The sequence below is a fragment of the Schistocerca cancellata genome, chromosome 4 (genome assembly GCF_023864275.1).
Source record: "Schistocerca cancellata isolate TAMUIC-IGC-003103 chromosome 4, iqSchCanc2.1, whole genome shotgun sequence".
NCBI classification, from domain to species: Eukaryota; Metazoa; Arthropoda; class Insecta; order Orthoptera; family Acrididae; genus Schistocerca; species Schistocerca cancellata.
In genome coordinates, this window is record NC_064629.1 from 825629923 (window position 1) to 825654027 (window position 24105).

At 44.8% G+C, this 24105-nt stretch overlaps 1 protein-coding gene across 1 annotated transcript in view; it reads right to left on the reverse strand.

Annotated features, from left to right (window-relative positions):
- The window catches only part of LOC126183592 (osmotic avoidance abnormal protein 3), a 381860-nt gene extending 358386 nt beyond the window's left edge, over positions 1–23474 (reverse strand). Inside the window, exon 1 of the mRNA XM_049925691.1 lies at positions 23292–23474. The gene's annotated coding sequence lies outside the window, so the exon portion shown is untranslated. The remainder of the gene's footprint in view (positions 1–23291) is intronic.
- Between the last annotated feature and the right edge of the window lie 631 nt (positions 23475–24105).

Below are 24105 nucleotides of genomic sequence, written 5' to 3' on the forward strand. Positions count from 1 at the left end.
AACATTAAGTTTACAGTCGAAATGGAGAAGCACGGCAAGCTACCATTCTTGGATGTTTTGGTTGAGCGGAAGGCAGGAGGGCAGCTTGGCCATTCAGTGTTCTGGAAAATAACACACTCTAATCGGTACTTGAAGGCCAATAGTTTCCACCACCCTCAAAAACGTGGCTTTCGAAGGACTCAGCACATTCTCGAGGAGATGATAATCGCTCTTTATCTGACATAAGAGAATAAAAAGGAGTCGTTAGGCGATAAATCAGAAGAATACTAGAAATGAGGCTGAATGACGGCTGGCATTGTCGTGATGAAGAATGAGGCGTCGTTTTTCTTGTTTGATTGCGTGGCTATCAACCGCAACAAGCACAGAACTACCGTTTTTCCTCATTCCATCCATAACTTCTGGGCAACAAATTTTTATTCAGCGTTAACTGCTAAATCAATGGTCACGAAATGTCCGGTGTAATGAAAGAAACGAGTACTTTGCCGAATGAGGCCAATGAGGCCTGGTAACAGCACTAAACATGAACACCACTAGTGCAGTTTGGTGGCCGCCTACCTGTCACAGAGAATTGCAACTGTAATAAATTATACAGGGTGAAGCGAAATTCGCGCACTAGTTGTTCGCAGCGCGACTCCTCACATGCCAGCAATAAAAAAAATTGTCTCACAAAATTTCGTCCAGCGAGTACATCCGGCAGAAAAACGACGTTACAGAGTGGCAATCTGGCAACACTGTAACCACATGTATAGTAACTACCTCTGTCAAGAAAGCGTACTTGCACTCTACAGTTTGTGCAAGGTGCAGTGTTTTGGGTTAGCATGCAGGATGTTGAGGATTCGATCCTTGGCTCAAACATATGTTTTTTATTTGGTAAATGTTGTCCAGGTGGTACGGTATCCGGCATCTTAATCGTCAACAGCGATTGCAGCGGGTCCTCTGGAAAACATTTGCACTTACATACTACAATCATAGAAACAGAAGATTGGTCAGGTTTGAGAGAAGCCAATTCCACGTCGTGGACTCGAATTTATTCACACTACTTCATCTACCAGATGCGAAACCTGTTTTCTTTGCACCTTCCTCTAACGTTCACATAGATTATTACCAACTATTATTCTTGCCTCGTTCAGGTCCATTACATTTCGTTAGGGCCTTACGTTGCCAGTAGGACTAGCAACATGCTTTGCAAATAATGTCCAAACTCGGTTACTATTTCTATGTGTTATCACCGTGGTCCCATTAACTGTTTCAACTGTCTATTTCTTATTTGTCTAATCATGTATCTGTTGGCTTCAGCATTACAAAATATTGTAAATTTATGATACATGTGACATAAGAAACGGTATATATTTCAGTGTGAAATGTCAGAATGAAATTAACAAATAAAAAAAATGCGCTCAACCCACGATCGAACCCTCGATTTCCTGCATGCTAACCCAAAACACTGTCCATTCCACTAACTGTACATTGCAAGTAGGTTCTCTTGACAGCGGTAGTTACTATACATGTGGTTACAGTGTTGCCAGATTGCCACTCTTTAACGACCTTTTTCTGCCAGATGTACTCGCCGGGCGAAATTTTGTGACAGACATTTTTTTATCGCTGGCATGTGAGGAGTCGCGCTGCGAAGCCCGAGTGCGCGAATTTCGCTTCACCCTGTATACCCGCCGACTGTTTATACGTGTGTGAAATAATATTGACATCCGACCAAATCTTTTGTGTGTTTCATTTCTTTTGTCAGGCCATATACATCGAGGTGGTGATGCAACAAAGCCTCTGTTGAGTCCCTTAACCAGCGTTATCACAACGCAATTTATTATTTATTTTAAGACACACTAGACAGAAAAATGAAGAGAATTGCTCCCGCACTCTGTTTTGGCGGACTGACTAATATTTCAGTGTAGTACAAGAGGGACACACTGCCACCATGTATACTCCTTCAGTCGTCACAGATAATCAATATCTGTGTTTCTATATTCAAGCGGTGTTTATCTGGCATCGTGAGATTGAGTGTGGCAGTTTTACAAACATCCAAGGAAATCAAGGAGAATGCAAAAACATGCTCTGAACTGGAAGTAAAAGCTGCACTAATTGATTTATTACAATAAGTATCTTAAAAATACCCTTATTACAATCTCCATTTCGTAAACTAGGTCAAGGTCTAAAAGGTTATCTAAGACGGAGGTAGACACACGATATCAAAGATAACCAAAATTTCCGAACTGACGAGCAATACGTTGTCTATGAAGGTATGGAAGACACTGTCCATAAAACGATCAGCATTTGAAAACAATTGGTAATAAATGTCACCAAAACTCCACGCTTTTAATGGGTGACTACACAAACTCTTGCCTTCCATATCCTGGTTGTTAAAATATGGTACCCATTAAAGTTTGGCGTCGAACAGATAATAGTTTGAAGCAAAGCTTCAGCGATACCAGCTGGATGGTTCCATTCATATGACGGCCATTGAGCGCAGAAACGTCATCGTGCTCTTTGCTGGAAGCTAAAGATGTGACTGTAACAAAAAATACGAGGGCCGTTCAGAAAGTAACCTCCGGTTGATTTAAAAAAATACACGAAGTTAAATAAAAATATTTTAATATATACATCTTACAACTACATCTTTGCACTATTTTTCTACATAGTCTCCATAGCGATTGAGACACTTATCGTATCTCTTCACAAGCTTTGAAATTCCTTCTGCATAAAAATCACCCGCTTGTGCCTGGAGCCAGCCTGTGACCGCATCTTTGAGCTCTTCGTCGTCATCAAACCGCTGTGACCCGAGCCATTTCTTCAAATGCATGAAGAGGTGATAATCACTTGGCGCCAGGTCTGGGCTGTAAGGTGGATGGTTGATAACGTCCCACTTGAAGGACTCAAGAAGGGCCGTTGTTCTGCGAGCAGAGTGAGGACGGGCGTTATCGTGCAAAAAAAACGATACCGGAAGTCAGCATACCACGGCGTTTGTTCTGTATAGCCCGTCGTAACTTTTTTATTGTTTCACAGTACACGTCTTGATTAATGGTCGTACCACGTTCCATGAATTCAACCAACAACACCCCTTTGGCATCCCAAAACACCGTTGCCATCAGTTTTCTGGCAGAAAAATCTTGCGAGGCTTTTCTTGGTTTGGTAGGCGAATTTGAATGTGCCCACATCTTTGATTGTTCTTTTGTCTTAGGGTTCACGTACTTAATCCAGGTTTCGTCACCGGTCACGATTCTGTTTAACAATGGTTCTCCTTCGTCCTCATAACGTGACAGAAAGTCTAATGCAGAGGCCATTCTTTGAGTTTTGTGGTGGTCGGTAAGAATTTTGGGCACCCATCGTGCACAGAACTTACGGTAACCCAATCTTGCTGTCACTATCTCGTACAAGAGAGTCTTAGAAATCTGTGGAAAACCAGTAGACAACTCCGACATTGAGAAACGTCGATTTTCACGAACTTTTGCATCAACTGTCTGAACGAGTTCGTCAGTCACCAATGATGGTCTACCACTCCTCTCTTCATCATGAACGTTTTCTCGTCCACTTTTAAATAAACGTACCCATTCACGGACAACTCCTTCACTCATAACTCTTGGTCCGTACACGGCACAAAGCTCACGATGAATAGCTGCTGCAGAATATCCTTTGGCTGTAAAAAACCTTATGACAGCACGCACTTCACATTTGGCGGGGTTTTCTATTGCAGCACACATTTCAAACTGCCACAAAAACTAAACTAGCGCAGGTACGACGTTCACTCGACCACGGCTTCATGCCGACTGACCTGTTGAGTGCGTGAACGCACAGATGGCGTCGCTACTCCCCCCACAACCCGCACTGTGACCGATCGGAGGTTACTTTCTGAACCGCCCTCGTATTACATGCACTGCATCCTTATTCGCCGACGTTTGGTCTCATGTTCTGAATATTAACATGCTACGCCATGATTCCCACGTCCGTAATTACAGTCGGTCACACTGGGACAACGTTTATCCATAGAGGATTAGTATGGCTAAGTATGAAGGCTTCTGATTTTTAGCCGGCCGGTGTGGCCGAGCGGTTCTAGGCGCTTTAGTCTGGAACCGCGCGACCGCTAAAGTCGCAGGTTCGAATCCTGCCTCGGGCATGGATGTGTGTGACATCCTTAGGTTAGTTAGGTTTAAGTAGTTCTAAGTTCTAGGGGACTGATGACCTTAGGTGTTAAGTCCCATAGTGCTCAGAGTCATTTGAGCTTCTGATTTTTAATATGGGTGTTTCAGTGCACTGCTACGGAAAACATCCGGTTTGTAGTACGGAATATTTGTTCTTCATTGAGGGGAAAATGATACAGGAGATTAACTGCATTAGTTTGTATTCTGATGACACAACAGACGAATAAGTATTGTGTTTTTTAAAGTGTGTCTGTGTATTTTGAGTGTGTGTGTGATTTTTTTAAGAGAATGGATATTTCAATTCTAGTGAAAGCTTTTAATGTTCCTTAAGATCTTAGAGCTAAACACCGTTGTTGTACGTTCATGCAACAATATCGTCACCATCAAAGATAGTTTTGCGCTTTCACATACCCACCAAAATGAAAGTGACTCTACTTATGCATATTCGGTAAAAATAAGAAAGTTACTTAACTTAATGTTATGTACTTAATACTGAATTCGGTGTACTTGAAATTGTTTCTTTGATCCTTACTGTTCTATATTTTTGTGTGGTGTACTCTGTTTCTTCAGATTCGTATTTAAAGCTGTTTACATATTGAGGCGAAAAGACAATTCTCCCCCAACGTAAAAATAGTGTGTATGTATCCAATTAGCGTCACAGACCAGTTCAACATTTCTGTAAGATGCGTAAGACCCTCTTCCTCCTCCGACTGAAATTTCTGCAACTTGGTGGAGGTAAGTGATTACAAAGAATTACACCCATGGACATAAGTTAAGGGGTCTTAGAGATAAAAAGACAAATCAGCCATTCGGACAATAATGGGACTACATTTTGAGGGGACAAGTGGAAACAGGTGGTGTGAACGGTGAACTAGAACTGCATCCACAAACTTTCACGTGTTGTCCATAGTTACCTACTGAGTATTTTTGTATAACAACTGCCTCTGGCTCGTTACAGTGAAATAATGTAATTATGATACACACATCAAAAAAAGTTTTGCATCACCTTGGTTCCGAGAGTTCCCGAACCTGTGCAGAAAATTGAATAGAGATCAACATAAACATCATTTCCTCCTTTTTTATTGTTCATGAAAACCACACATTGCATGTTGTGACACAATACAGCGAGAGCTGCAGAGGTGGTGGTCCAGAGTGCTGTACACATCAGTACCTCTTATTAGAGGTAGCACGTCCTCTTGCATTTATGCATGCCTGTATTCGTCGCTGCATACTATCCCCAAGTTCATCAAGGCTCTATTGGTCCAAATTGTCAAACTCCTCAACGGCGATTCGGCGTAGATCCCTCAGAGTCGTTGGTGGGTCACGTCGTCCGTAAACAGCCCTTTTCAATCTATTCGAGGTATGTTCGATAGGGTTCATGTCTGGAGAACATGCTGGCCATTCTAGTCGAGCGATGTCGTTATCCTGAAGGAAATCATTCACAAGATGTGCACGAAGGGGGCGCGAATTGTAGTCCATGAAGACGAATGCCTCGCCAATATGCTGCCAATATGAATGCACTATCGGTCTGAGTATAGTATTCACGTATCGTACAGCCGTTATGGCGCCTTCCATGACCACCAGCGGCGTACGTCAGTCCGAAAACAGTAGGGAACCTCCACCTTGCTGCATTCGCTGGACAGTGTGTCTAAGGCATTCAGCCTGACTGGGTTGGCTCCAAACACGTCTCCGTCGATTGTCTGGTTGAAGGCATATGCGACACTGTTCGGTGAAGAGAACATGATGCCAATCCTGAGCGGTCCATTCGGCATGTTGTTGGGCCAATCTGTACCGCGCTGCATAGTATCGTGGTTGCTAAGATGGACCTCGCCATGGGCGTCGGGAGTGAAGTTGCGCATCATGCAGCCTATTGCGCACAGATTGAGTCGTAACACGACGTCCTGCGGCTGCACGAAAAGCATTATTCAACATGATGGCGTTGCTGTCAGCGTTCCTCCGAGACATAATCCGTAGGTAGCGGGCATCTACTGCAGTAGTAACCCCTGGGCGGCCTGAGCGAGGCATGTCATCGATAGTTCCTGTCTCTCTGTATCTCTACCATGTCCGAACAACATCGCTTTGGTTCACTCCGAGACGCCTGGACACTTCTCTTGTTGAGAGCCCTTCCTGGCACAAACTAACAATGCGGACGCGATCGAACAGCGGTATTGACCGTCTCGGGACGGTTGAACTACAGACAATACGAGCTGTGTACCTCCTTCCTGGTGGAATGAGTGGAAGTGATCAGCTGTCGGATGCCCGTCGTCTAATGGACGCTGCCCATGCATTGTTGTTTACGTCTTTGGGCAGGTTTAGTGACATCACTGAACAGTCAAACGAACTGTGCCTGTGATACAATATCCACAGTCAACGTCTATCTTCAGGAGTTCTGGGAACTGGGGTGATGCAAAACTTTTTTTGATGTGTGTATATTCAGTTTGCTACGTCAATTACCGTTGTTTGTCAGAAATTACCTTCACAGCAGTGAAAAATCCTGTAAAAAGTAATCGCAAAAACATACAACATAGAACACAGGATTTAGTTTCTCGTAGGTGACTATGTACGGCTGACGTGGTCGGCGTCGCTGTGGCGACAGCTCAACCTGCGTCATTGCGCCGCTCTTCCATCGCATTCAGTGAAGCCAGACACGAGCTGCAAATTAGCCAACTATTCACCAGTAAAGCTATCCATAGTACTGCTGTGTGTCACTGTTAACGCACTACTGATACTGCCAGAAAACAAAACGCTAGATAGAGCCGAGCAGCACTGAATGCAAGCTTGAGGGCGACGAGTTAAAGAGAGCAGTACTGTTGTTCACAGCAGATGCCGTGATCCAATGGAAACAAGAGGCACAGAACATACCGTAAACATTTGAACTGTTGTGTCGTTTTCAGAGCAATTCAGTTGAAAAGCTAATTGTGGCTAGAAAACAAATGAAATGCAATAACTCTGTAACGAGCTGCCAGAGACTGTCGGTCCCTGACCTACCAAAAGACTCGGAAGGTTTCGCTGAACAACCTCTGAAAGTTTAACAGTAGAGTTCTGGTTCACTCCATATATGGTGGTCCAATACGAGAGTGATTAGCGTGTCTGCTCTTCGTGAGGGCAGAGTTCTTTGAACATACACTGAAGCGCTAAAGAAACTGGTATAGGCATGCATATTCAAACACTAAAGCTGGCTAAAACCGGAGATAAGCACAGCCGAAATTTTTTTCTAAGAACCTAATGGTGTTCCAAAAGGATAGGCTAAACACGGTTGGCGGTGGCGTGTTTTTTGCTGTTAGAAGTAGTTTATCTTGTCGCGAAATTCAAGTAGATGGTTCCTGTGACTTAGTATGGGCAGAGGTTATTGTTGGCAACGGGAATAAAACAATAATTGGATCATTTTACCGACCTTCCAATTCAGATGATACAATTGCTGAAAGGATCAAAGAAAAATTGAGATTGATTTCAAACGCGTACCCGACTCATAAGATTATAGTTGGTGGTGACTTTAATTTACCCTCAATATGTTGACGAAAATACACGTTTAATTCCGCAGGTACGCATAAAACATCATCCGAAATTATGCGAAACGCATTCACTGAAAATTATTTCGAGCAGTTACTTCATGACCCCGCGCGAGTTGCAAACGGTTGTGAAAACACACTAGACCGCTTAGCAATAAATAATTCTGAGTTTATAACGAACATCAAAACGGATACATGGAATAGCAAACACAGGGTTGTCATAGAGACCTTGAATATTGTAACCACAAATCCTCCAAAAACGAGCGAAAAATATACCTATTCAAAAAAGCAGATAAAAATGCACTTGACGCCTTCCTGAGAGACAATCTCCACTCCTTCCAAATTAATAATGTAAGTGTAGACCAGATGTGGCTTGAATTCATATAAATATTGTCGGTAGCAATTGAGAGATATATACCAAATAAATTAACAAGCGACGGAGTTGACTCTCCTTGGTACACAAAACGGGTCAGAACGATGTTGCAGAAACAACGAAACAAGCATGCCAAATTTAAACAGACCCAAATCCCCAAGATTGGCGATCTTTTACAGAAGCCCGAAATTTAGCGCGGACTTCAAAGTGAGATGCTTATAATAGTTTCCACAATGAAACTTTGTCTCTAAACCTGGCAGAATATCCAAAGAGATTCTGGTCGAATGTGAAATATGCTGGCGGCAAGACACTATCAATGCCTTCTCTGCGCGATAGCAATGAAGATACGGTGGAAGGCAGTGCTGCCAAAGCAGAGTTACTAAACACATCCTTCAGAAACGCGTTCACAAAAGATGACGAAGTAAATATTCCGAAATTAGAATCAAGAACAGCTGCCAACATGAGTAATGTAGAAGTAAATTTCCTCGGAGTAATGACACAACTTAAATAACTTAATAAAAACAAGTCTTCTGGTCCAGACTTATACCAATTAGGTTCCTTTCAGAGTTTGTTGATGCAATAGCTCCATGCTTAACAACCATATACAACCGTTCGCTCGATGAAATATCCGTACCCAAAGATTGGAAAGTTGCACAGGCTACACCAATATTCAAGAAAGGTAGTAGGAGTAATCCACTAAATTACAGGCCCATAACATTTACGTCGATATGCAGCAGGATTTTGAAACATGTATTGTGTTCGAACATTATGAATTACCTGGAAGAAAAGGGTCTATTGACACACAGCCAACATGGACTTAGAAAACATGGTTTTTCTGAAACACAACTAGCTCTTTATTCGCATGAAGTGTTCATTGACAAGGGATTTCAGATTGATTCCGTATTTTTGGATTTCCGGAAGGCTTTTGACACTGTACCACAGAAGCAGCTTGTAGTGAAATTGCGTGCTTATGGAATATCATCTCAGTTATGCGACTGGACTCGTGATTTCCTGTCAGAGAGGTCACAGTTCGTAGCAGCTGACGGAAAGTCATCGAGTAAAACAGAATTGATTTCTGGCGTTCCACAGGGTAGTGTTATAGACCCTGCGCTGTTCCTTATCTGTATAAACGATTTGGGAGACAATCTGAGCAGCCGTCCTAGGAAGTTTGCAGATGACGCTGTCATTTATTGACTAATAAAGTCATCAGAGGGTCAATAAAATTGCAAAACTATTTATGAAAGATATCTGTATGGTGCGAAAATTGGCAATTGACTATAAGTAACGAAAAGTGTGAGTTCATCCACGAGAGTGCTAAAAGAAATTCGTTAAACTTCAGTTACATGATAAATTAGTCAAATCTAAAGGGCGTTAATTGAACTAAATACCTAGGAACTACAATTACGAGCAACTTAAACTGGAAATAACCTACAGAAAATGTTGTGGGGAAGGCTAACCAAAGACTGCGTTTCATTGTCAGAACACTTAGCAAATGTAACATATCAACTAAGGAGACTGCCTACACTACGCTTGTCCGTTCTCTTTTAGAATACTGCTGCGCGGTGTGGGATGCTTACCATACAGGATTGACGGAGTACATCGAAAAAGTTCAAAGAAGGCAGTACGTTTTGTACTATAGCGAAATATGGGAGAGAGTGTCACTGAAATGATACAGAATTTGGGGTGGAATTTTTCGTTGCGGCGGGATCTTCTCACGAAATTCCAGTCACCAACTTTCTCCTCCGAATGCGGAAATATTTTGTTGACACCGACCTACATAGGGAGAAACGATCACCATGACAAAATAAGGGAAATCAGGGCTAGTTCGGAAAGATATATGTGTTCGTTCTTCCCGCGCGCTAGAAGAGATTGGAATGATAGAGAATTGTGAAGGTGGTTCGGTGAACTCTCTGCCAGGTACTTAAATGTGATTTGCAGAATATCCATGCAGATGTAAATATAGATGTAGATACGTAAACAGGCAGAATACGACCCGACGGTCGGCAACGCCCATCTAAGACAATAAGTGTCTGGCGCAGTTGTTAGATCGGTTACTGCTGCTACAATGGCAGGGTATCAAGATTTAAGTGAATCTGAATGTAGTGTTATAGTTGGTGCACAAGCGGTGGGATACAGCATCTCCGAGGTAGCGATGAAGTGGGTATTTTCCCGTACGACCATTTCACGAGTGTACCGTGAATATCAGGAATCCGGTAAAAGTCAGATTTCCGACATCGCTGCGGCCTGAAAAAGATCCTGCGAGAAAGGGACCAACGACGACTGAAGAGAATCGTTCAACGTGGCAGAAGTGCAACCCTTCTGCAAATTGCTGTAGATTTCAATGCTGGGCCATCATCAAATGTCGGCGTGCGAACCATTCAACGAAACACTATCGATATGGGCTTTCGGAGCCGAAAACCCACTCGTTTGCACTTGATGACCGCAGAACATAAAGCATTACGGCTTACCTGGGCCCGTCAACACCGACAATGGACTGTTGATGACTGGAAACATGTTGCCTGGTCGGACGAGTCTCGTTTTAAATTGTATCGAGCGGATGGACGTGTACGGGTATGGAGACAACCTAATGAATCCATGGACCCTGCATGTCAGCAGGGGATTGTACAAGCTGGTAGAAGTACTGTAATAGGGTGGGGCGTGTGCAGTTGGAGTGATGTGGGACCCCTGATAAGTTTAGATACGACTCTGGCAGGTGACACGTAAATAAGCATCCTGTCTGATCACCTGCATCCATTCATGTCCATTGTGCATTCTGATGGACCTGGGACATTCCAGCAGGACAATGCGACACCCCACACGTCCAGAATTGCTACAGAGTGGCTCCAGGAACACTCTTCTGGCCACCAGACTCCCCGGACATGAACATTATTTAGCATATCTGGAACGCCTAGCAACGTGCTGTTCAGAAGAGATCTCCACCTCCTCTTGCTCTTACCGATTTATGGATAGCCCTGCAGGATTCATGCTGTCAGAACCCTCCAGCACTACTTCAAACATTATTCGAGTCCATGACACGTCGTGTTGCGGCACTTCTGCGTGCTCGCGGGGGCCCTACACGATATTTATTAGCCAGGTGTACTCGTTTCTTTGGCTATTCAGTATAGTTCTGACTGCACGTTTGTTCGTTCAGCTTACAGAAGTCGAGAGACAGGGAAGCACAATTGCCAAAGGATCGGATTTGCATAATGTTACACGTGGCTGGATAAAATAATTAGCGCATTAAATGAATTGGATTAGCTTTGCTGAAATGAAATTAATGTATGGTGCGGGTGAAATCAATGGAGATGCTATTAAATGAAATTAAATCAACAAAAGCCGATCAGAAGTCCACAGCGTAGTGAATATAACGTGCACAATGAAAATTTTCATTGAATGTGGTTCCACAGGTGTGACAAATTGTTTAAATTATTTGAGACCGCCTGTGGCTGTCACTTTTTCTTTATTAGTTGCACTGTTGTACAATTTCAGCCTTAAACCGTTTCCAGGAATCGATGGTGGTACATTATGCCTAATAGTCTCTGTAAGAAAAATGACAACTGCATGCGTTGTCAAATCATTTAAATATTGACAATTTGTGCTAGACCGGGCTCAAACTCTGATTTCCTCTGCATTTCGCTGGCAGCCACATTAACCACTGAAGACGTCTCAGGCTGATAAAACAGTGATTTAAAAACTCGAGCAAAATTACAGATAACTTGGCAGTGTGAGCGCACTTGTCTGTCTAACTTTACATCCCCTCCGGCCTGGATGTGTGTACTGATTCGGTTGGGAAGGATGTCATAAAATTGTTGTATCCTCTTCTGAGGCAAACTGGCCCACAACTGTTGTAACTGGCCCTTGAAATCCTGGGTATAGGCACTAGGATGGAGTTGACGTCCGACCTGATCCCACATACTCGTATGTTCTACCTGGGACTCAACATCACGCTGACAGTTCTCAGAGACGCGGAAGAGCATTGTCCTGTTAAAAAATGGCACCATGATACAGTCACATGAGAGGTAGCACATGGCGGTGCAGGCCGTAATTTACCGTTGTGCCATCAGAGTTCCCTCGATCACTACCAGTGGTTCCCTGAAGTCATACCCGATGGTTCCCACACCATGAGACCGCTAGGACTCTCCAAAGCGTCGTAAGGATGAGATCTCTCCCCAGGAAGCCACCATATTCGCCTACAACGGCCGTCCGTGGTAGTGCAGAACTGCAATTCCTCTTTGAACACAATGCGATGCCATTCACCATCAGTCCGGCTCCCGGTAACGGGACCACTCCAGATGCAGCCGTTTATGTTGCAGAGTTAACGGCAGTCTACGCATGGAATGGTAATTCCCTAGTCCGACTGCTGGTGGCCTACGACCAATAGTGCGGCATGACTCATAACGTTACAGGAAGTCTATTACTTGTTCTGAGATTTCAGGCACCGAGCGAGATGGCGCAGTGGTTCACACAATGAACTCGTATTCGGGAGGACGACAGTTCAAAACCGTGTCCGGCCATCCAAATTTAGGTTTTCCTTGGTTCCCTAAATTGCTCAAGTCGCAAGTGCTTGGATGGTTCTTTTGAAAGGGTACGGCCGATTTTCTTCCCCATCCTTGAAACATTGCGAGCTTGTGCTCTCTGTCTAATGACCATGACGTCGACGGGACGTTAAACCATACTCTCCCTTCCTTCGGATGGCACGCGCAGATGTGAACGGATCACGACGTGTTTGGTACATAATGTGGCGATCCTGCCTTGTGGAGGTCACACGTAGTCGACCGGAACCTTCATAATGACTGCGCCTGCCCTCACGGTCGAGTGCAATAGAACCTGGGCCACTGTCACTTCAGAATGTCCCACAAATATTGATATTGCACGATTCGACTAGCCGACCAAATAGAGACCCACAAAGAATTCCCTTCCAAATTCTGTTAGATGCTGATAACGCTGTCTCATATGAGTACGCGGCATCTCCATGTGCTTCACAGCGACCACTCGACATCTGACGCTGTACACGCCCCTTACATATTTACAAATTATATTGTCCTTTTTATACCTATATTTACATTGGGCTCCCAAATTCGGTTTTCGTGGACTAATTGCCCAATACCATGTCTGGTTATTTGTGTAAACACAGTCCGCCTGTTTAGCTGGGTGGTGCCGGCACGGTAGCTCAGCTTGTTCAGTCAGAGTTCAAATGGCTCTGAGCACTATGGGACTCAACTGCTGAGGTCATTAGTCCCCTAGAACTTAGAACTAGGTAAACTTAACTAACCTAAGGACATCACAAACATCCATGCCCGAGGCAGGATTCGAACCGGCGACCGTAGCGGTCGTGCGGTTCCAGACTGCAGCGCCTTTAACCGCACGGCCACTTCGGCCGGCTTGTTCAGTCAGAGGGCCGATTGATAAAAAACTGAGTAAAGGAATCAACGATCAACTTTAACATACGCCATGACACGTCCGTACAGACCAAACGCAACGAACTATACTGAACAAAATGAGAAAAAAAAGGTGGTAACGTGCTCGCCTCCCATGCAAGCGGACCCGAGTCCGATTCCCGGCCGGCTAGGAGATTTTCTCCGCTCAGGGACTGGTTGTTGTGTTGTCCTCATCATCAAATGGTTCAAATGGCTCTGAGCACTATGGGACTTAACAGCTGTGGTCATCAGTCCCCTAGAACTTAGAACTACTTAAACCTAACTAACCTAAAGACATCACACACATCCATGCCCGAGGCAGGATTCGAACCTGCGACCGGAGCAGTTGCGCGGTTCCGGACTGCGCGCCTAGAACCACGAGACCACCGCGGCCGGCCCTCATCATCAGTTCATCCTCATCACCTACGCGCATGTCGCCCAACATGGCATCGACTGAAATAAGACTTGCACTTGGCGCCCGAACTTCCCCGAATGGGGCCTCCCGGCCAACGATGCCATACACTCACTTCACTTTTTTTTGCGTAAACACTTCATTATCGATTCTGTAAATGTGGTTCTAGCGGCCGAAATCTCTCTTCTGCAGTAGAGAGAAGGCATATTCGACTAAGAAAGTATTTATTCATTTCCTTTGTTTAATTGAAGAGAAGCGCATTTTATCTTTAGCAGTGGAGGATGCAAGAGAGTCCGGACGCCGGCTACAGCGAGGCCCTGAAGACTGACCGCAGCTTCCATCATTAAGCTAATTATTCATTGTACTAAAAGCTACTACGTTACTAATTATTTTACAGGAGTGAACCGCCCTGGCTTCGCTCGGGTAACACTAACAAGGAAAACTCCCCATCACACTCCCCTCGTATGTAGTGGTAAGACGATTCAGCGGACAGCCCGTCAAAAACTGAACACAGATCAACCATGAAAACAGGAAGAAGGTGTACTGAAGTGTGAAGAAAAGCAAAACAGGAACAGTAACGGTCGAAGCTCAACAAGTACAGCATCAAGCCAAGTGGGAGAACCACGGCGTCGTGGTTAACTGGTCGCGTTGTTGGACCGCAAAGCGGATGAGCCGGGCTCAAAACTCTGCTGTACCATTTCTTTATTTATTTTTTTCACCGCGTTATGAACTGTCCGTCATTGAAATGTTTGTTCTCTTCTGTAGTATTGGCAGTTCTCATACTATACATTGGTTATAGAATATGAGTCATGCGGTAACAATACATTGCCGTCGAAATTAAATGCGAAGAATAGTGACAGCAGGCGAGATACTAAAGAGACGTCTCATAGAAATGAAAACAACAAATAAACTGGTGTGAACGATGTTACAACAAAGGAGTTCAAGAGTCAAAACTCCCAAAACGGAATGCAATTTGAAAAACGTTAAAAACGTATATTTTGACAGAGCACAGAGAAACTGTGTGATTGTGAAATTGTTGCGTTCATTTGTTGCAGCTTATGTGGCAAACTATTATGTTTTCAGAATGAGATTTTCACTCTGCAGCGGAGTGTGCGCTGATATGAAACTTCCTGGCAGATTAAAACTGTGTGCCTGACCGAGACTCGAACTCGGGACCTTTGCCTTTCGCGGGCAAGTGCTCTACCATCTGAGCCACCGAAGCACGACTCACGCCCGGTACCCACAGCTTTCGCAGGAGAGCTTCTGTAAAGTTTGGAAGGTAGGAGACGAGATACTGGCAGAAGTACAGCTGTGGGTACCGGGCGTGAGTCGTGCTTCTGTAGCTCAGATGGTAGAGCACTTGCCCGCGAAAGGTAGAGGTCCCGAGTTCGAGTCTCGGTCGGGCACACAGTTTTAATCTGCCAGGAAGTTTCATATTATGTTTTCATCATTTCCTTGGAAGGGATCACATTCACATTCATACGAACAGCTAAATCGGGCAAGGAGGCATATCTCACTCACTCACCAGTTCTACAAATTAGGTGCGCCGATAAGAGATTCCTATCGTATGACACGCGTACTGTGACTAATGTCGTGTATGACACACCGAACGTATTTTCCGATGGAGGAGGATGCGGCTGACTTGTCACCTTGTTATCAAACGTTTGCGGTTACCATTCGAAAACCACTTCCTTCCGGCTGCTAATAGAGTAATTGCGCAGAATCAACACTCTTTGTAGGTGCCTGCCTTACACCTCGCTGTTGCAAACGGATGTTACACCACGACACAGACACAAATTTGAATACAGAGAACAGCGGAAAACAACTGACACGAGGGAGCTTTGAACACGGAGAGTTCACTTCACAGTCCTACACCGTATCTCATTTTGTTCGTTATTGTTCACTGTATTCTTCCACGTCGGACGTCCAGTGACACCCAGTCATGATCATCGTTGATCCATGCACACAGTTTTTTTTTATTACAGAGAGCAGCTAACCCTCAGACCAAACACGCTTTTTTTTAACTCATTTTGTTCGTTTTCGATCGTTGCATCTGCTCGGGGCGGACGTCGCAAGACACCCGTTTTCAGTTCGTCGTTGATCCATTAACTCAGTTTTTTTTTTTATTACAGAGGGCAGCTAACCCTCTGACCGAACACGCTGAGTTACCGTGCCGGCCGCTGAGCTACCGTATCGGCGTTAACTTCGACGCCATGGATAGTCAAGTCTGCTCTATGTTGCACTTCTTGTGCCTGGACCGTTCAGTGGTTCTACATATTTTGCTTTTTTTGCCACAGTTGGGTACACCTCCTTCCTGTTTTCATACTAGATCTGTGTTCAGTTTTTCACGGGCTGTACACTGGGCCCTTTTACCACTGAATCTGGAGGGGGTGGGGGTAGAGGGAAGGGGTGCGATTCGAAGTTTCTCTTATAAGTATCTACGGCCGCGTGCGACTTGTCTGGCGTAGCTACAATTTTGTTTAAGGGTCACTACGTAGAGTTACGCTTGAGAAATCAGTGAACAACGTCAGGTAAGTGAATATATTCACTTACCTGACGTTGTTCACCGATGAACAAGTGCTTCTCAGGTATCCATTTCAGAGTCCATGTTTACTGGACATTTTTTCCTTTGTTTTGGCCCATACTACCACCTGTGAAAGTGAATATGTTCACTTACCTGACGCTGTTCACTGATTTTTATCCGTAACTCTACGCAGTGACCCTTAAACAAAATTAAACGATCCAAGTAGTACACGCTACTTGCTGGCGTACTGCAGCGTCTGAAGGCGTTAAGTGCACTGCCCGACCGCGACAGGCTAACAATGCGAACCTCGCATCAAAGGCGTCGCAGCCGCTCATTTGTCTACGGGGCGGTCTGCCAGTGCGTTGCGAGTATCAAAATCCATACAGTAGTTTTTGCGAGTAGCCTTCACATACAGACAGAAAAGCGCGGTGTGGGAATGTAATTCATCGTATTTCAGCCAATTTGCAACAAATATCTATAAATTATACACACGAACCTTCCTCGTGAATCAGTGTGTCTATTAGTGAAAACATTATCAAAAATTCCTACGGCAGTTCCAAGGATAAACCTTCATATACACGCAGAAAAAGGCGGTGGGGACTTTAAATAACAAGCACTGTAGATCGGTTCAAATGGCTCTGAGCACTATGGGACTTAACATCTGTGGTCATCAGTCCCCTAGAACTTAGAACTACTTAAACCTAACTAACCTAAGGACATCACACACATCCATGCCCGAGGCAGGATTTGAACCTGCGACCGTATCAGTCGCGCGGTTCCGGACTGAAGCGCCTAGAACCGCTTGGCCATCGTGGCCGGCAAGCACTGTAGAAGTGGAATGTATGTATGCAGGTTGTTCGGAAATTCACGTTACAAACTTCTAGGTATTGTAGAGGGGAGTGAATATATAATATTTTGAATAGGAACCCATGTCCGGAAATGTCACCCAACGACGCTACAGAGCGTCAAAGTAATAGGCGCCGGTGCCTGTAAATGTATGTATACAGGGTGTTACAAAAAGGTACGGCCAAACTTTCAGGAAACATTCCTCACACACAAATAAAGAAAAGATGTTATGTGGACATGTGTCCGGCAACGCTTAATTCCCATGTTAGAGCTCATTTTAGTTTCGTCAGTATGTTCTTCCACCTACGCTCAATGGAGCACGTTATCTTGATTTCATACGGGATACTCTACCTGTGCTGCTAGAACATGTGCCTTTACAAGTACGACACAACATGTGGTTCATGCACGATGGAGCTCCTGCACATTTCAGTCGAAGTGTTCGTACGCTTCTCAACAACAGATTCGGTGCCCGATGGATTGGAAGAGGCGGACCAATTCCATGGCCTCCACGCTCTCCTGACCTCAACCCTCCTGACTTTCATTTTTGGGGCATTTGAAAGCTCTTGTCTACGCAACCCCGGTACCAAATGTAGAGACTCTTCGTGCTCGTATTGTGCACGGCTGTGATACAATACGCCATTCTCCAGGGCTGCATCAGCGCATCAGGGCTTCCATGCGACGGAGGGTGGATGCATGTATCCTCGCTAACGGAGGACATTTTGAACATTTCCTGTAACAAAGTGTTTGAAGTCAAGCTGGTATGTTCTGTTGCTGTGTGTTTCCATTCCATGACTAATGTGATTTGAAGAGCAGTAATAAAATGAGCTCTAACATGGAAAGTAAGCGTTTCCGGACACATGTCCACATAACATATTTTCTTTCTTTGTGTGTGAGGAAAGTTTGGCCGTACCTTTTTGTAACACCCTGTATACGGGGTTTCCGTGATGACGTTACAAACTTTCTAGGATGATGGAGAAGGACAAATGTATCAACTTGAGGTTGATACAGGAAATGTACGGGTCGGAAGCTATAAGCGGATACCGTTCTGATATTTCGGACAGTGCAAAACTTGCACTGGTACTGTTGTTGCTAGGAATGTAGGGTACGCACCTTAGAAGGTGGTAGTACAGACGAAAACAAGAAAAAAATGTCTAGTAATTATGGGCTGTAACATGCATGCCTTAAGAGCTATGAGCACTTGTTCAATAGAGGAGACGTGTTGCACAGTAGCGAAGGTGAACAGGTGCTCATAGCTCCTCAGCTATGCATTTCAAAGCCCATGTCTACTGGACATTTTTTCCTTGTTTTAGCCCATGCTATCATCTCTCAAAGTTGCCAACCCTACAAACTTAGCAACAATTGTACCAGTACATGTGTTTCACCGTCAGAGGTATGAGAACGGTTTTCGCTTATAAATTTCGACTCGTACGTTTCCGATACAGAGACCATTACCTCAAGTTGATACATTTATCCTCCTCCATCACTTTAGAAAGTGTGTAACATCATCATGTTATCACCCCAGTACCTGTAACTTTGACACTCTGTAGCCTCTTGGACGACGTTCCCGGACATGGGTTTCTATTCAAAATACACTCCTGGAAATTGAAATAAGAACGCCGTGAATTCATTGTCCCAGGAAGGGGAAACTTTATTGACACATTCCTGGGGTCAGATACATCACATGATCACACTGACAGAACCACAGGCACATAGACACAGGCAACAGAGCATGCACAATGTCGGCACTAGTACAGTGTATATCCACCTTTCGCAGCAATGCAGGCTGCTATTCTCCCATGGAGACGATCGTAGAGATGCTGGATGTAGTCCTGTGGAATGGCTAGCCATGCCATTTCCACCTGGCGCCTCAGTTGGACCAGCGTTCGTGCTGGACGTGCAGACCGCGTGAGACGACGCTTCATCCAGTCCCAAACATGCTCAATGGGGGACAGATCCGGAGATCTTGCTGGCCAGGGTAGTTGACTTACACCTTCTAGAGCATGTTGGGTGGCACGGGATACATGCGGACGTGCATTGTCCTGTTGGAACAGCAAGTTCCCTTGCCGGTCTAGGAATGGTAGAACGATGGGTTCGATGACGGTTTGGATGTACCGTGCACTATTCAGTGTCCCCTCGACGATCACCAGTGGTGTACGGCCAGTGTAGGAGATCGCTCCCCACACCATGATGCCGGGTGTTGGCTCTGTGTGCCTCGGTCGTATGCAGTCCTGATTGTGGCGCTCACCTGCACGGCGCCAAACACGCATACGACCATCATTGGCACCAAGGCAGAAGCGACTCTCATCGCTGAAGACGACACGTCTCCATTCGTCCCTCCATTCACGCCTGTCGCGACACCACTGGAGGCGGGCTGCACGATGTTGGGGCGTGAGCGGAAGACGGCCTAACGGTGTGCGGGACCGTAGCCCAGCTTCATGGAGACGGTTGCGAATGGTCCTCGCCGATACCCCAGGAGCAACAGTGTCCCTAATTTGCTGGGAAGTGGCGGTGCGGTCCCCTACGGCACTGCGTAGGATCCTACGGTCTTGGCGTGCATCCGTGCGTCGCTGCGGTCCGGTCCCAGGTCGACGGGCACGTGCACCTTCCGCCGACCACTGGCGACAACATCGATGTACTGTGGAGACCTCACGCCCCACGTGTTGAGCAATTCGGCGGTACGTCCACCCGGCCTCCCGCATGCCCACTATATGCCCTCGCTCAAAGTCCGTCAACTGCACATACGGTTCACGTCCACGCTGTCGTGGCATGCTACCAGTGTTAAAGACTGCGATGGAGTTCCGTATGCCACGGCAAACTGGCTGACACTGACGGCGGCGGTGCACAAATGCTACGCAGCTAGCGCCATTCGACGGCCAACACCGCGGTTCCTGGTGTGTCCGCTGTGCCGTGCGTGTGATCATTGCTTGTACAGCCCTCTCGCAGTGTCCGGAGCAAGTATGGTGGGTCTGACACACCGGTGTCAATATGTTCTTTTTTCCATTTCCAGGAGTGTATTACGTACTCACTGTAAGTAGGCTGTTTATGTTTTCTTATTGGCAACGTTACGTAGCGCTCTGTATGAAAATCACTGGCTGTGCTGTGTGCAGTCTGTGGCTAGTTTGCATTGTTGTCTGCCATTGTAGTGTTGGGCAGTTGGCTGTTAACAGCGCGTAGCGTTGCGCAGTTGGAGGTGAGCCGCCAGCAGTGGTGGATGTGGGGAGAGAAATGGCGGAGTTTTGAAATTTGTTAGAATGGTTGTCATGAACTGCTATATATATTATGACTATTAAGGTAAATACATTGTTTGTTCTCTATTAAAATCTTTCATTTGCTAACTATGCCTATCAGTAGTTAGTGCCTTTAGTAGTTTGAATCTTTTATTTAGCTGGCAGTAGTGGCGCTCGCTGTATTGCAGTAGTTCGAGTAACGAAGATTTTTGGTGAGGTAAGTGATTTGTGAAAGGTATAGGTTAATGTTAGTCAGGGCCATTCTTTTGTAGGGATTTTTGAAAGTCAGATTGCGTTGCGCTAAAAATATTGTGTGTCAGTTTAAGGACAGTCATGTATAATTTTTCTAACGGGACGTGTCATCACTACCTCTGCAAGTCGCAGAAGTTTGTAACAGGAATTTCCGAACACACAGTATATGTATAGATTATTTCGTGTGGCTCTGTGTCCTGGTGTAAGAGTTTCCATTGGACGTCACTTCGGCGAATTGCTTCTCCCTAGCCAGTTCTCCAATCGGGAAAAAGCAACCTGCAGTTAAACGTGGAATTTTAAACACGCTTCGTTTGTGGCGCTATGATTCGAGCCGAGGATGCGTCCGTTAACAAGCACGCACATTCCTACTTTTTTGTGTTCGAGAGCAGAAAAGTTTATTTATGTGCTGGCTTGTTCCTACTCTTGCAAGCGATCAAGCCATTCTCAGATCAAAGAGGAATTGGAGACAACGGAGTTAGCGTAGTGAGCTGATTAACGTAAAAGAGTTGGGGGTGGACAAAATGCAGTAATAGTCGTACGGCAGGAGTGTGGCACCATCTCACGGGGAGGGAGGGGGAGAGAGAGAGAGAGAGAGAGAGAAGAGTAAGAGACGGAGAAAGTCTGAGAGTAAGTGCCCTTAATTCAACAGTTACCGGAGACTGAACATTTACATGAAGTCCAGTGAGTACTATGACCCTACATGATGCGTTACTACTGTCTCCAGCGAGCCGTTAAGTTCTTCACACATATCGAATGGTTCTTCTCCGTGATCGAGCTTTTCAAACCGCGCTTTGAGCTGTATTTAGTTGGAAATAATACTGGTAACGAAAAGTAGTCTAATCAGCTGTCTTTGTTAATCAAATGTAACGTATAGTTGCTAATCAATAGAATGTGTGCCAACTTTCTGAGTTAAATACAGAGTCTCTATATGAAGCCTAGCACAAACGTAGCGCAAAACGTAACATACAGTCATGCAATTGCACATTGCACACACACACACACACACACACACACACACACACACACACACACACACACACACACATCTGCATTCATACCGCGCGACCGCTACGGTCGCAGATTCGAATCCTGCCTCGGGCATGGATGTGTGTGATGTCCTTAGGTCAGTTAGGTTTAAGTAGTTCTAAGTTCTAGGGGACTGATGACCTCAGAAGTTAAGTCCCATAGTGGTCAGAGCCATTTTTTGCAGTCATACACATACATATCACAGTCCCCCACAGTCTACTTGGACGTGATGCACAATGCCGAAGTTCCGTGCTTTGAGATATTCGGATATTTCTGAGGGGCTGTAACTATGTGCTGCAGCGATGCTCGAACCCAGATATTTGAAAGCTTCATAGTGTAACATAATACCAGCAGAATCACGTTACCCCCAAAGCGAAATGAAAGGAAACAATAGACAGAAGTTTAACGAAAAAAGAAGCTTATATTTTATCGTTTTTGTCAAAGATGTAGTGATTCTAGACGGAGCATTAAATCAGTTGTAGGGAGATGGAGGTAGAAAACGGCCCTGATTTATATAAGAAATCATCCAAGCATTCGTCTCGGTTGATTTAAGGAAAACACGGTAAACCAGTTCGGAACGTCTAGCCAGGACTCAAATCCATTTATCTGGAAAAAGAATCAGTATTTTAATTTACGTGTTACTGCGAACATTCAGAATTCAACGGCGTACCTCATTTTGTTTGAATTTAACTCATGATAGCTAGACATTTAAGTGATGAATCACTTCAAATTGTTAGTCTTAGTTGCTAAATTACACGAATAATGAAATTTCTCTGAAGACTGAACTGTGTGCCACAGCGGAATTCGAAACCTCTCCTTTGCTTTGCGTGAGCAATGCTCCTCAAAGTGAGTAATGTGATCTGAAATTTTGGACTTCTGGAGCTATATAGGAACACAACAGTCGCACCCTAAAGAAACGTAAAGCGCTTTTCAAATTCCGCGAAATTCCTCGCCACTCTTGTTTCGAAACGCCAAAGCTTGCTACAGCTGATTTGGCGCAGGCGACCTTGCTCTGCAACGTCGCGTGGCCACCTTGCTTCATTAAGATGCGGAGCTGACCCTGAGGGTCGTGAGTCGTACCCAAAGATCTGACTGCGGCCTTGCCACAGTTTAGCAGCTGTTACAGAAAATAACACTTCTGCTATACACTTGCTACGTAAATCTCTCCTCCACTTTAGAGCTTGCATACAAGTACGCCATCTAATGCGCCAAAACAGATGACTATGTGATTTCAAATTGACGGCGATATATTCATCTGAACTAATCATTATTTTGCCATATCATAGTTACATCAGAGACATTTGAAATATAAATATCACTATCCACCTGACATGTACTACTTGTGGCATTGTGAGAGATCGTGTATAATCAGGAAATCGTATACCTGTTAACAAAATAGTGTGATGTGCGATTTTAGTCAAACGATTGTGCTTTAACAAAACATAGCATTTATAACGCGTGAAGGAAGCAGTGAAACAGAAATGCTGTAGCATGGAGTAATTTTATGAAATAGATATATCCCCGCCAGTTCCGTACCAAAAAGTCGGGTATCAAACTCACCTGAGACGATGTTTCTTTTTCAAGGGAAATTTGTACTGTATAGTTATGTTACAATGTTATTGGTCTGCTGATAGGAACATCTTTGTTACTAAATGCATCTCTGTAAGCTTCCGAAGAGAATAATTGGCACAGTCAGACATCGGCGAACATGATCCTTTCCAGCGGCTAGCGAGCGTTCAAATCGTCGACGGCGTGCGCTGTTTTAGCCGCCTTTGAATAACCGTCTGGAATGTAGCTGTCACTGCGCATGCGCGTATCGATCCCCAGAGACGTTGCGACAACAGTTCCGCTGGCGAATTACGGATGCATTTCACTTTGCATTTCCGCACAGACTTTTTTATACATACTTGATTTCACATGTTAAATACTAGTTAACATATCACGTTGTTATCCCTCTCCTAAGAATATTACGTAAATTGTTCTGTTGCTGACAAGAGCAGGGAAATTACACTTGCGCAGAAGTTCTACCGTTGATCGATTTCAAGTTGACAGGCAATGACCTTGACAAACTAAGGCTACGTGTCCACTGTATGCGTAAATATATGACAGATCGTTGCACGTTGTGCGTCATATTGCGCGACAACACCGCGTCCTTCGCTGACGATGTCGTCCGATGAAATCAATGTGCTAGACGGAGAAACTTCACACAGATGTAGCAACATAATCATCAAAAACTGATATTGACTATACTCACTTTGTAAGGCCTTTCTTGAGTAAGGGAAAGCTTCGTATTTTCAATTTCAAGTAACTTGCCGGCCGGGGTGAACGAGCGGTTCTAGGCACTGCCTTCTGTAGCCGCGCGACCGCTACGGTC